Raw genomic sequence first — 12,303 nt, 5'->3', positions numbered from 1 at the left:
TTATATAATAATATATAATATATAATATATATATAATATTATATATTATATATAATATAAATTACAGAGTCATGTTACTTTAGTCACGTGTTGGTTTTCTACTCTTTCCTGTCAAGTGACTTTACTTTAGTCACGTTTTTAATTTTCTCCACGTATACGACGAACTGTCAAAATCGCTTTTCTGTCATTATTTACTCTCTCGATCTTACCAATTCGATTCGACTCGACTCAATCAACCAACCAATAGGAAACGCGGAAAAGAGGCAACAATAGATGCGATACATTCGATATCAAAACGTGCATTTCACGGTACACATAGATGTTTTTATATAGGAGGAGGATGTGTAATTGTACCGGTGTTTTTTTTACACACGGCCTTCTTCTGAAAAAAGTAAAAAATAAATATATATGTTGTAATAAAAATCGTTTATGTTATTTATTGTATGTATTATAATAATAGTATATAATATAATATATATATAATAAACATATTATTAATACAAATAACATGTTAATAATACATTTATTATAATATATAAATAATATATTATTGGAATTATTATTAACATAAATACATTAATTTGTTATATTATGTAAATTATTGCTTTATTTCTGTCGAGATGTTGACGACGGTGTACAATTAATAGGCAGATTGCGACTTATGAATTCAGCAATATGTTCTCCAGATATGTACGAGTTCGGGGAAGTTAATTTCCGCAATTTGGCAAACTAATTTTGAATGGCCGTCAAGTTCCGCGCACGCGAACTTGATTCACAGTAAATCGGAATATACATTTGTGTCGCGTCAAAACTTGACGGCAGTTTAACTTGTAACCGGAGACCGAGTGCGCTACACACGCAGAACACGGTGATATTACACAGTTCGCGGGAGAGAACTTCCTGATCAAATAGACTAAACTCTCCTGCGGTGGATGTTACATAGATCGATGACGATACGTCACGGTTTATGTATAATTCATGCAAATGAAATTATTACATGACGTGTCGCCTTCCCTACTTGACATCGATTACCAAATGTCCCAACTTGTTTAACTCCGACAATGACGTGTTGCACAAATGAAGATCGCGGGAAAGTTTGCGGATTTTCCTCGTTTCTGTTTTTTTGCGGAAAACCGAACATTCGCGCAAAAATCGAAGAGCGTGTTAAATGTGCGAACGCGCGTTGTATTCGCTAGAAGAAACAATTTAATTGCGATACTATTTAATTGTGATTTTACCGTAAAAGAAAAAGAACCGGATCTGCTTGCAGAAAAATGGAAGAGACGCGAGGAGAGAACGCGTGACACATCGCGCGCGAGAAATCGCGATCTTGCGTAGGAGGATCGCGCAATCTGATAACGAGCGCCACCAGGATACTTCTAATTGTTTGCGTGCGCAAATCATCCTAATTAACTTTCAGTCTGTTGCGTGCGTGGGTCTTGTCCCGGTTGTAACAAATATCATTCGACAGATGCAACTCTCTGTAACACGTGCTGTTGCGATAGATCTCGTGAGATCTCCGACGCGGTGCGGTTTGGATTTTCGCACATCGTGTCTCCCGAGTACGCTCTCACTTTTTAACAACACGCCGAATCGGTTGTTGTGTATATTACTCCACGGAGAATTGCACTTTCAATGAAAAGCTATTATAATTAAAAACGTTAAAAAGTTCAATGATTGAAAACTATTTCCCGCGCGCTCTCTCTTTTTCCCCATATTGTTCACACATGTTGTTCATTTGTTCAATTTTTATTTTATTTTTAGTTTGTTAATGTCTCGCGCTTTGAAAGGATCTTCTCAGAAAGTTCGCTAATTCAATCTAATTTTTTCCTCTTTCTCTCTCTTTCTCTCCTCTGGTTTTTAATTCTTCGATTTAATCTTCGTCGGTTGAGGATGACAAATAATTACACAATGATAACGTTCAACAGATATCATGTGGAACAATATGCCAAATGACACAGCAAAATTAATTTAATACCCCCGCGTGACGTCATTCGCGAATTATACAAAGTACATAGGAGGGTGAGATCGATCGGAAAACAGTCGTACGGTTGTATTTGATGTAATTACATTTCGGACACAATGTGATTAATTACGTTCGTTGTACGATTGCTTGTTATACTTGGCTTTATTATTTAAACAAATGTGCGCGCGTGCGGTCGCAATTGAAAGTGCGCGTTAATACGGGATGTGGCGTCCGAATGTTTGTTCGTTCGTTCGTAATAATTGTTACGAGCAAAATCGAGGGGTGTCGCGCTACGTACTTGACACATTTGAGATGCGCGCGGAAAAAATGCAATTGCACTTCGATTAGTCGGCTCGGTAACTTTCGCGACTGATTTCAACGCGGGACACGAGAAAGATTCGTTGTTCTTTTACGATCGCGTCGAGTCGTATTAACGCGCACGTGGATAATTAGACGCTTCGATAAACAAATAGTTTGCTCTCGATCGCAAAGAACGCAACGTGATGAGTATCAGACAAACTTTTGACAAGTACTGTACAATTTTCGAAACAAACTAGCGTTCAAATTGACTCGATACAGACAAATGACTCGATTGCGAAAATGAAAAGACGTCTTTAACTAGCTTTCTAGTGTTAATAGGACATCACGCGAGACGTGATGAAGATGTAAATTCGTCGTGACGTGTGTGTGTGCGTGTGTGTGTGTGTGGGTAAAAGTAATGTCGGTACGATGCGCCGTGCAAAAAATACGCGCGCGAATACTCTCGATGTTGCGTGACGTATCGAGAGTAACGACGAAATCAGGAGATAGCGACGAGATCATCCGCGCGAGGAAACTACTCGATGCCTGGCCCTCGTGCAAAACGAGGTGAAGAGATATTTTTGTTCGCGGAGAGAAACGAAATGTCTCGTCGAAATTTGATGAAATCGCACTCGAGAGCAACGCGATTAATTGCATCGAACGGCTGCTCCGAGAGAGCCACCAAGTGAAACGACGAAGCATGTCCGGGACTTGTTAGAGAAAAGGAAAATGACGCGCGTTTCTTCCCTTCCCCTCTTCGCGTCTCTCGCGCGCTTTCCTCAACTAATACGTGAGATACCGGCGCGCCGATATCCCTCGTTTCCATAATCGATTATTGAGTTGCCCGACACGTTTGTCTACGTGTCAGTACTAATGACTCCGGTTTACACCGAGTGGTTTGACAGACTAGAATGCACTCTTTTAAGCTCTCGAAAAAAAATTCCTCTCGAGCAAATAATTGAACAGCGTTTAAAAAAAAATAAAAAAATCATCCACCGTGACCAAAACTATTTTCCGGTCAATTTTGTTAATTTCTTAATAGACTGTAACAAAATTCTTTGTAAAACGTGGTAGAGAACAATCCCCGGTACACAAACACATTCCTCGGCGATAATCGGAATAGTCGTGATCGCTGAGAAGTGATCTCGTTTGTTCTCTCGCTGCGCAACCGGAACTTCGCGTTCCAGAAACTCCGCGGCTCTGTTTGCAGGTAATTCTCGCAAGTCGGCGGGATCGACAATTAGACGCGGAATATAATCACGCGCGTCTTTTTCCCGGATAAATAAACGACGACGATCGGCCGGTCGTTGACGAACGAAAATTACAAGTCGGGAATTGGATCGGAGAGAGAGAGAGAGAGAGAGAAAGAGAGAGAAACGCTGATCGCGCAACAGGCTCGTGACGACGACGCGAGTCTTCCTGTCGCGAGCAAGGAAAAGATCTAGGTCGACTCTTGACGCCTAGACACGGACGCGCGATTAATATGCATACCTTACGGTCGTCGCCGATTTCTGTGGGTCGCGTCTTCAGAATGAAGAGGAGCGTATACACGTACGTCGTCATCGTCGTCGTCGTCGTCGTCGTCGCGTCGTCACAGCGGGAAAGTTTACATGACGATATTTCGAGGTGAACCCACGGCGACGTGTGTCCTCGTCGTTTTTTTTTCTTTTTTTTTTGAGGGCGAGCGACCTCGATGCGCGAGCAAAGTGCATCGCTCGCGCATGCGGCGACAAGACAAAAACGGTCGCGTGGTTCCGAACGCCGATGATGAATAATGCACAAGAAGGTTAAGTAAGATCAAACGGCGCACGCCAAACCCCCGATAATTGCGCGACGCGCCGCTTAATTGAATCGATCGTCGCTTTGAAAGCGGCACGAATCTCGCAGTGAAACCGGTTTCTCGAAACGTGCGTCATTGAGCACGTGCAACATTCGGACGGAAGGCCCTTCTCTTCTCGTTAAAGAAACAACGAGATCGATTGCGCAAAACTGTCCGCGAGCAGAAAAACAAAATCGTTGTAATCGCGGAACGACGCGGAAAGTAATCGATAATAATCGGAACACAAAAATCGCGATTAATTATTGATCTCACCGCGCGCGATTATTATTATTATCATGCGTGTTACAATGTCTTGTTGTGTAACAACTCGCGCTAGGCTAAAAACGAAAATATAACATATGGAAATAGTCGCGCGCTACTTTCTCGCATTGTAACACACATGCGTCGGAAAAAGTGGAATCATTTTCGTCTTCCACTTCTCGCCAAACTCGAGGACAATAGGTCGCGCGCGCGCGGCGATCCGTTCTCTCTCACGAAATTACACGTAACACACTTTGCTCGCGTTATGTGTGTATGTGGGTTTTTTTTTTTTTTTTTTGTAACTTCTGAGAATTCACGTAACGTTATTACGTTTGAAATTCACAGAGGATGCGTCGCTCTCGATCTAATTGGAATAATACGCCGTCGTGTGCTTTTATGAACATCCAGTTCGCGCGATACATTATTCTCTCCGTGTGTGTGTGTGTGTGTATGTGTGTGTGTGTACACACACTAGATTATTACGTTAAAATATTCAGCGCAATGAAAGCGGTGAATTTTCTTCTTCCGAGTCGTATTGAAATCTCTTTCTCATTCGAGAAGGAAAAATATTATATGCAGCTCCGCAAGAAAATCTTAAAAATAGTCAAAAATCTCGCTCGCGTTATGGATTATCAACGTCTCGCTTCGAAAGAGACTGAAATAGGATTTCCTTTCTCGTGCGCGAGGATATCTCTTATATACGTTGCTTGATATATGACGTTACTTCGGGCTCGCGTTTCGACTTCGCGGAAGTTTTCGCGGCTCGTCCGTCTTTCGCATCCGTCGATTGTATCGGAAGGAGATAGCTACTAGAGGAAAAACGAAAAACTTTCTTCGCTTTGAGAAGTGCGCACCCGTTTCTCACACACACACGAGAAAAAGAGAGAGAGAGAGAGAGAGACCCACGTGCGGTCTCGCACGTTCCGAGCACGCCACGGCAACACGCAAAGGCGAATTTTCGCTTAGAGACGGGAGAAAAACCTGTCGAGCACGAACGGATTCTTTAACGCGCTCTTGCTCGTGCGCATATACGTACGTGTAAGAGTTAACGAACACGTAGCAAGTTTATTCCCGCCACGTTCCGCTACGTCGCAAACTCCGTACGTAGACTTACGGTTTCGGAAGTTGCGTTTTCCGCGCGGACCTCGACCTGTCCGCGAGGAATCGTTCGATCGAGCGAGGAATCGTGCCACTTCGAGACGGTGTTACCGCGAGGCACCAGTTCGTCGTGCGCTTTAGAAAAAGCTATTGGCTTTTTGTGGAAGAGAAACTAAAAAAATCTGTACACGCGAATCGTCAATAATTTTCCATATTCCCCGAATTTTCGCGGAAAAACAGTCTCGGCGTAAAATTACACCGCCGGGAAAATCGACAATTATCCACTTTTCCCATCCGCAGAGGAAACGGTCTCGAAACATGATTGATGGCAATTCGAGCGGTTCTAAGTACAACAACATTGGAAAGTTCTTCATTGTGCAAAAATTCGTGTCGCGCCACTAATTCGAGTAATAGCGTCCACTGACACTGTTACGTGACTGTTCTGGCACACACGGCGCGGCATATGTGTGATTAAAATACGGCATGCGATCGGCGGCGTGGCGAAGCAGACGCGTCGCGTTCGAAAACGACGTATCATATTTTCTATTCGTTCTCGAAAGAGAGAGAGAAAGAGAGAGAGAGAGAGCGTTAGGAGAGAAAGACGCGATAATGATTTTAAATGACGGTAGGTTCGATTTATGAAAGCGACGATCGCGCGGCTGCGGCCTGAATACAAGAAATGAAATTGTGTTGCTTTTCACTCTTCTTCTCTTCTTTCTTTCTCTTTCTCTCTCTCCTTTCTCGTCACATTCGTCGTCGAGAAGAGATGATATCCCGCGGTCTCGAGTAATAGAAAGTAGTGCTGTTGGAAATCAATTCGCGCGCCGAGAGAGAGAGAGAGAGAGAGAAGGAAGCAGGTCAGTTAGCCGGCGATGTATTACCGGCGGCGTTAAATTTGGGCAAACTGCATGAATTTTGAATTCACTCGAATAATATCCGAAAATCGATTCCGCCGCGGCCGTCCGGTCGTTATTAGCGCTCCGACGGAGACCGTTGATTCGGAACTTTATAGAAACGAGCCGGTAGTTGGACTATACGCGCGCAACGCCCTATTTTCCCACGTCACACGTTCGATACGTTCGCGCGAGCGTTCGCAATTTTACATCGCAAAAATTGCGCCCGCAATCGAACCGCCAACGTTCAATAAAACAAGGTGATATCGTGTATCAAACGTGTGTTTTTTTTTTCTTCTATCTGCCGCGCGCGCAAATTATTCGCCGGATGAAAAAAAACTGAAAAACACTGTGTGTGTGTGTGTGTGTGTAAGTGCGCGCGCGTACATTTGTATATCTCTTCTCTCCCGTATCTTGTAAAAATATCGCGGTACAGCAAACGATCGAAATAAAAATTCTTCACTTATGTACGTGCTTGTATTCAATAATGCAATCGAATTAATTGTCATCGAGAGTTTCCCTCATTAGCTGTGAGAAAATAGCGACGCGTCATGACAGCTGTACGATTTATCTCCTCCAACTGTATCACACGCGCACACATCGTGAGCTCAGGAAATCGGGGACTCGTCATTATGTACCTCGAAATGTTCTACAAATCGTTCGGATATAAACGCGCTCGATTTGCTAACGCATTTTACAATGTGCGCTCTAACGACATCGTTTACCATATCGTTCCGTAAAAGTGTCACGCACTCTCAAAACGTTCCCGGTCGGAAAGAACGTTACGGAGAGGGTTAACGACCCCTCCCCCTTCTCTCCCTTCTCCTTCATTTTGTCATTGAGCAAGAAAGTGACGGGAAACCGGATGAACGACACGGCACATATTCCTCGCGTTAGGAATTGATCGACGCGACATACCGGTTTTTATAATTGCCGTTCCATTCAGCGCGCGCGCGCGCAATATCTCGCGTTATTATCTATCCATACCGACGATATTATCGGGATAATGTAACGTTCGCTCTCGGTTCGACTCCTGCGAATATCCATTCTCGCAACAAATCGGATCGTTTTCATTCGTCCCGAATGGAAGAATGGTTTGCTGATATATACGCGAAATCTCCCGCAAGGCCAAAACCCGCCAATTACCGCTATCAGACGCGCGCGGAACACACAACGAATTGATTCCCCGGAGGGCTGAAACAGATTTTAATTAAAAATTCTCGCGAAACCCGCGTACATACGTTCTCCGACGAGTCGCGAGAAGCAAGTTGAAATCCCCCTTACGGGAATTCTCTCATTGTTTAATTTATTATCACGCGTAGTAATTAAATCTTTTCTTACGGACATGTGATGTCACACTCTGGTAAGTAAATATTTGATTTGGCGTTTCTTGAAGAAAAGAAAAAAAACACGTATTTGCTCGGTGATTAGCGAGCAAAAAAAAAAAACAATAAATAAGGGCAATCTGCAAAGCAAATTTATATGATAATAAATTTTACAATGAATGACGAGTGCAAATTGCGAAGTACGCGTGAGATTCCTTAAAATAATTAAACTAATTTATTCTCGCGCGCGGGCGGAGAATTATATAAGAAGGATCTTTTCTCTCTGTTTGAACGCAATGCTCGGATATTTGTAAAGTAAAATGTATATTCACATATTTCTCAAGAGGATAAAACTGATTTCTCTTTTTTTTTTTTTTTTTCATTTCACAAATTTCTACGAGAAACGAGAGTTTTACCGTGTAGTATTTCCAACAAAAGTTTTGGACTGTATTTTGCGTGGGAACTCACTCACATCGCGCGCGCGCGCGCGCGCACCGCATTCGGGCCGATCTGTTTTCCCGGCGCTCGTCGAACTGTTCCCTTTTTCTTTTCTCTTCTCTTCCCTTCGGCATTTTTTTACGCGGGTCGGTTCATACGCTGTACGTGACATCGTCCGGTTTCGTCGTCGTTGGGCGAGGACGCGCGCGCAATTGTGATAGCGCGGCGAAAAAGCTTGCGCGCGCTCTTTTATCAGACCGGAGGGTTCAAAAAAATTTATTATTCGTTAGCGAACCCGATAACCTCCGGAGCGGGAATTTCGAGAGTTTCGGGATGCCGATGTGTGGACGACTCTCGCATACGCGCGAAAATAAAAGATGAACGAAAATTCAAACGCGCGTTTTGTTGACCCACTTGTCGTACACACTGATCGATGAAATTCGATTCTACGATCGCGCGCGCGCGCGCATTTCGGTAGGTAGGTTCTCGACGTCGATGCGCATTAAATCCCAAACAACGACGCCGGGATAAAATACGACGACCGTGTAACACAACGCGCGCCCACAACACTCGAAAAGATTTATGGAATTACAATCCTATACGCATCAATGCTTCAGTTTAGCTAGTGGAGCATCAATCGATCTCATTTTAAAATGCTTGTGCGTTTTTTGCTTTTCGATCGCGATCCGAGCGGAAAGAGATTTGTATGTCAGACCGATATACGTGTCTCCGCGACCTGGCGGATTTACAACCTAAAGGATATTGAATTCTGCATACAAATATGAGATGAAAATCTAGAATTAAAAAAAAAAACTGAAAAAGTATTTACACCAGACAATTTTTTAATTTTCTTCCGGAAACAAAGTCTGGCGCGCCAATAGACTTTTATTCTAGACTTTTTCGATTTATATATATATGCACATAGAGTATATATTCCTTTGTACCATCAGATGAAAGACCACCTTTGCGTGACGTCGTGATTTTCGTTACTCTCTTGCGTCAAATCAAATTACGCGCAGTGTTGCTCTATAAGGGGAAAAAAACCCTCGGCGAAACTCCGGTGCAAATTTGAATCAGATGCATCTCGCGAGAGTTTAGCATATTTTTGCGAGCGGACGTTCCTGCCTAATCTCGCCTCGTCCTCGCTCAATATTTGCACGAGACGTTGAACAGATGCGTGTTCGCTCTTCTCTCTCTCTCTCTCTTTTTGCTTTTAGCGGTGACAATACAGCGCGAAATGTGTAACAGTCGAACGTAACCTAGATGACCATACGTGGGAGGCGGAGAACATGACTTCCGGCATACACACGCGGCTTACACGCGCGGGGCACGTCGTCGTCTGTTATTTGCGATATAAAGTGCAACATTATCGAACGTTCTGCAGTAGAGACTATGAATTCATTCGCCGGTAGCTTCCCGTATATTTCAATGTATTTTTCTTCCGCCTCGGCCGAGTCCTCTGCTCCTCTTTCGTCCCGACCGCCGAATAAATGGTCACGATGTAAACGGCTTCTGTAAATAGAAGCGAACCGAGTGCTTTCCCGGGGATGCGCTTCTGCATCCTGAATTACGACCGATACATCTTGATCATAAATGTTTTACGCGCGATCGTAAAGAGAGAAAAAAAACTGCGATTCTTGTGTGCACATAAAGCGAGGCGCGTTGACGCGTCAACATCGCTGGAAGTCGTAAACGGCAATATAGGAAAAAAAAAAAAAATAGAGATGGAGATTCTGACGGATCGCGCACGAGACAACCCGATTTCACGATCGACACAATTTCGGCGTAATTCCAAAGTGTCGATATTTCGTCGGGACAAAATTTGTATTGACTATTAACACACCACGCGCGCGCACACACGCACACACGTTTAACGACATGATATTTTTCCTTGGAAACTTTTGCGGACGCGGTAGATAGTTAAAATTTTTAAGAGACAGTTTTCTCTCTCTCCGTGCGCTTTCGGGTCTCGACTTTGCGCTATGGAGAGGTTTATGCAGCATCATTTATTCTCAGCTATAAATTTTTGATAAGAGTTTCCGCGTCTCGGTTCTCTCTCCTGATTCCCGTGTCCCGGCGCGATTCAACGCACGAATGACAACTTTGTACAGAGTAAAGAGACGCGAGTTCTAAGACTCGCGTTTATTTTTTTTCATGTCAAGTTTTCTTCCCGCCGCCGCCGCCGCCGCCGCCACCGTCACTGTCCGCAAGACGAATGATATCAGATGCAGGATGCGGCATAGATATTAAATTCAGACCGCTGCTTCTCCTCGTCGGAGAAAATTACGAAAGCGTGTCTTTTTCCTTCGCACACACACCTCACTTCGCAACGAAACTTCCCGTTTCTATCTTCGAAATCTCTCTCCGTGCGGCGGATTTGTTTTTGTTTTTTTTTTTTTACAATAATATACGAGACAAAAACATGTACGTCACACACGCCCGTGACAACAAATCGGACAGCGAGCAAACAAAGATTCGAAAGCAAAATTATGTAACGGGTTACGCGCGATTGTGTGTGAACATTGACACACGCGATGATCGACTAAATATCCGCGAGTGTGATACGATTCGCGATATTACGTAAATTTGTGTGTGTATGTGTGTGTGTGTGTGTGCGGCGTCGCAATTTCGACGATTCAATGTTCGAAATCGATCGGCAACTTTCGGAAACGATCCTCGAAATCCTGTCGAAAACGAACCATTATTGCAGACCGTGGAGATATATTAATTACCGATAATGCATATTGTCAAAACGCTTGTCAGAGGTTTAACGCGAATATTCCAGTATACGGTCTGACCTAACGTTCCTATTATGATGATGTGTTAATGCACGAGCTAATCCGAATTTCAATAAACTCGAGTTTAATTACGTTAACATCCAAGGATAATCGACAACGGACGCGCTTTGAGCGTCGAATAATCCGAAAATATCAGAAAAAAAAAAAAAAAAAAAATGAAAATTATTTCGTTCACTTTTCGTCGGGGGCAGTTTGTCGAGATTCTCCTCGTGTCGCTCGTTATCCTCGCAAAAATTTACAAGTCAAATTGTTATTATGATTTATTTATTATTCTCACTCAAAGTATAATATGCGTTTCGATTTGCACTTGAAAAACAAAATTTACAGAGTTGCACGAATGACGATTTTTAATCGGCACGAGTAGTATGTCGCGTTCGCACGTACATCTCTCCGTAATAATTACGCGCGCAATATGATAACGCGTCTCCCTTGCGCGCGACAACACCATAAAAACACACTATTAGAGTATTAATTGCGTACTCACTTGTATGCGAGTCTCCGGTACGGATACGCTTTCGAGCGAATATCCACAGGAAATCACCACGAGAGATCGAATGAATTAAACCAGACGCGTGTAGTGCCAATCGATATATACGAGATACGGGCGTGCGCTCGCTTGCGGCTTCTCGCGCGTGAATCAAAGTGCGAATCGCGCGCGATCCGATTCCGTGCTATCGAGAGGAGGATCGCGACCGCCGTTTACCGCCTCTCTCGCGTTTACCACTCAGTCGGACTCAGCACATACTGGCTCTGACCGGCTGTCTGTTAAGCGAGTTCTCTCTCTATCTCTCTCTCTCTTTCTCCCGTGATGTGTTACCACCACGTAAAACCACTCGCGAGTGGTCCTCCCCCCCGTTGAGGTGAGCGCGACAATTCAGTGGAAGAAAGTAGGCTTCGCCTGACCCTTCTTATTCCGTGAATCGACTTCGCTATTACCTCGCCGCGAAAAAGATCGCCGATCGCCAGGTGCTTTCCACCTCGTGGAAAGTTTACGCGCGATGTTCTTTCTGTAAATAAGAAGCCGCACGCGGGAAACGCGATCTCGCCGTCTGCGAGCGCGCGCATCACGCGGAACTACAACCTAAATTTCAGATACTTGCACTTCGGAGTGACTGCGAATGTACAACATCGAGCTGGCGTGTTTGTTCCGTTTGCGAATTTTCTCTCTCTCTCTCTCTCTCTCTCTCTCTCTCTCTCTCTCTCTCTCTCAAACGAACTGCGCGTTTGTGTTTCTCGTTAAGTCGGAGGTTTATTAATGAATTCTCCGCGGTGTACTCTGCATTTATGCGAGAACGGTGGAATTTTCTTTTCGACGGATTCGCTCGCTCTGTCGCAGAGTTTTTGCAGTTTCTCTCGGCGTAATAAAAGGATATTAGGTGAAAGCAACATTTTCGATTTCGGAACA

The 12,303-nt window shown here is 43.9% G+C and overlaps 1 protein-coding gene across 1 annotated transcript in view; it reads right to left on the bottom strand.

The window, feature by feature from the left end:
- The window catches only part of LOC109855593, a 32,155-nt gene extending 20,535 nt beyond the window's left edge, over positions 1 to 11,620 (bottom strand). Inside the window, exon 1 of the mRNA XM_020430035.1 lies at positions 11,383 to 11,620. The gene's annotated coding sequence lies outside the window, so the exon portion shown is untranslated. The remainder of the gene's footprint in view (positions 1 to 11,382) is intronic.
- Between the last annotated feature and the right edge of the window lie 683 nt (positions 11,621 to 12,303).

The sequence above is a fragment of the Pseudomyrmex gracilis genome, unplaced genomic scaffold, assembly GCF_002006095.1.
Source record: "Pseudomyrmex gracilis isolate BER0280 unplaced genomic scaffold, ASM200609v1 scaffold_93, whole genome shotgun sequence".
In the NCBI taxonomy this organism is placed as follows: Eukaryota; Metazoa; Arthropoda; class Insecta; order Hymenoptera; family Formicidae; genus Pseudomyrmex; species Pseudomyrmex gracilis.
This window is presented reverse-complemented; position numbering and strand designations above follow the sequence as displayed.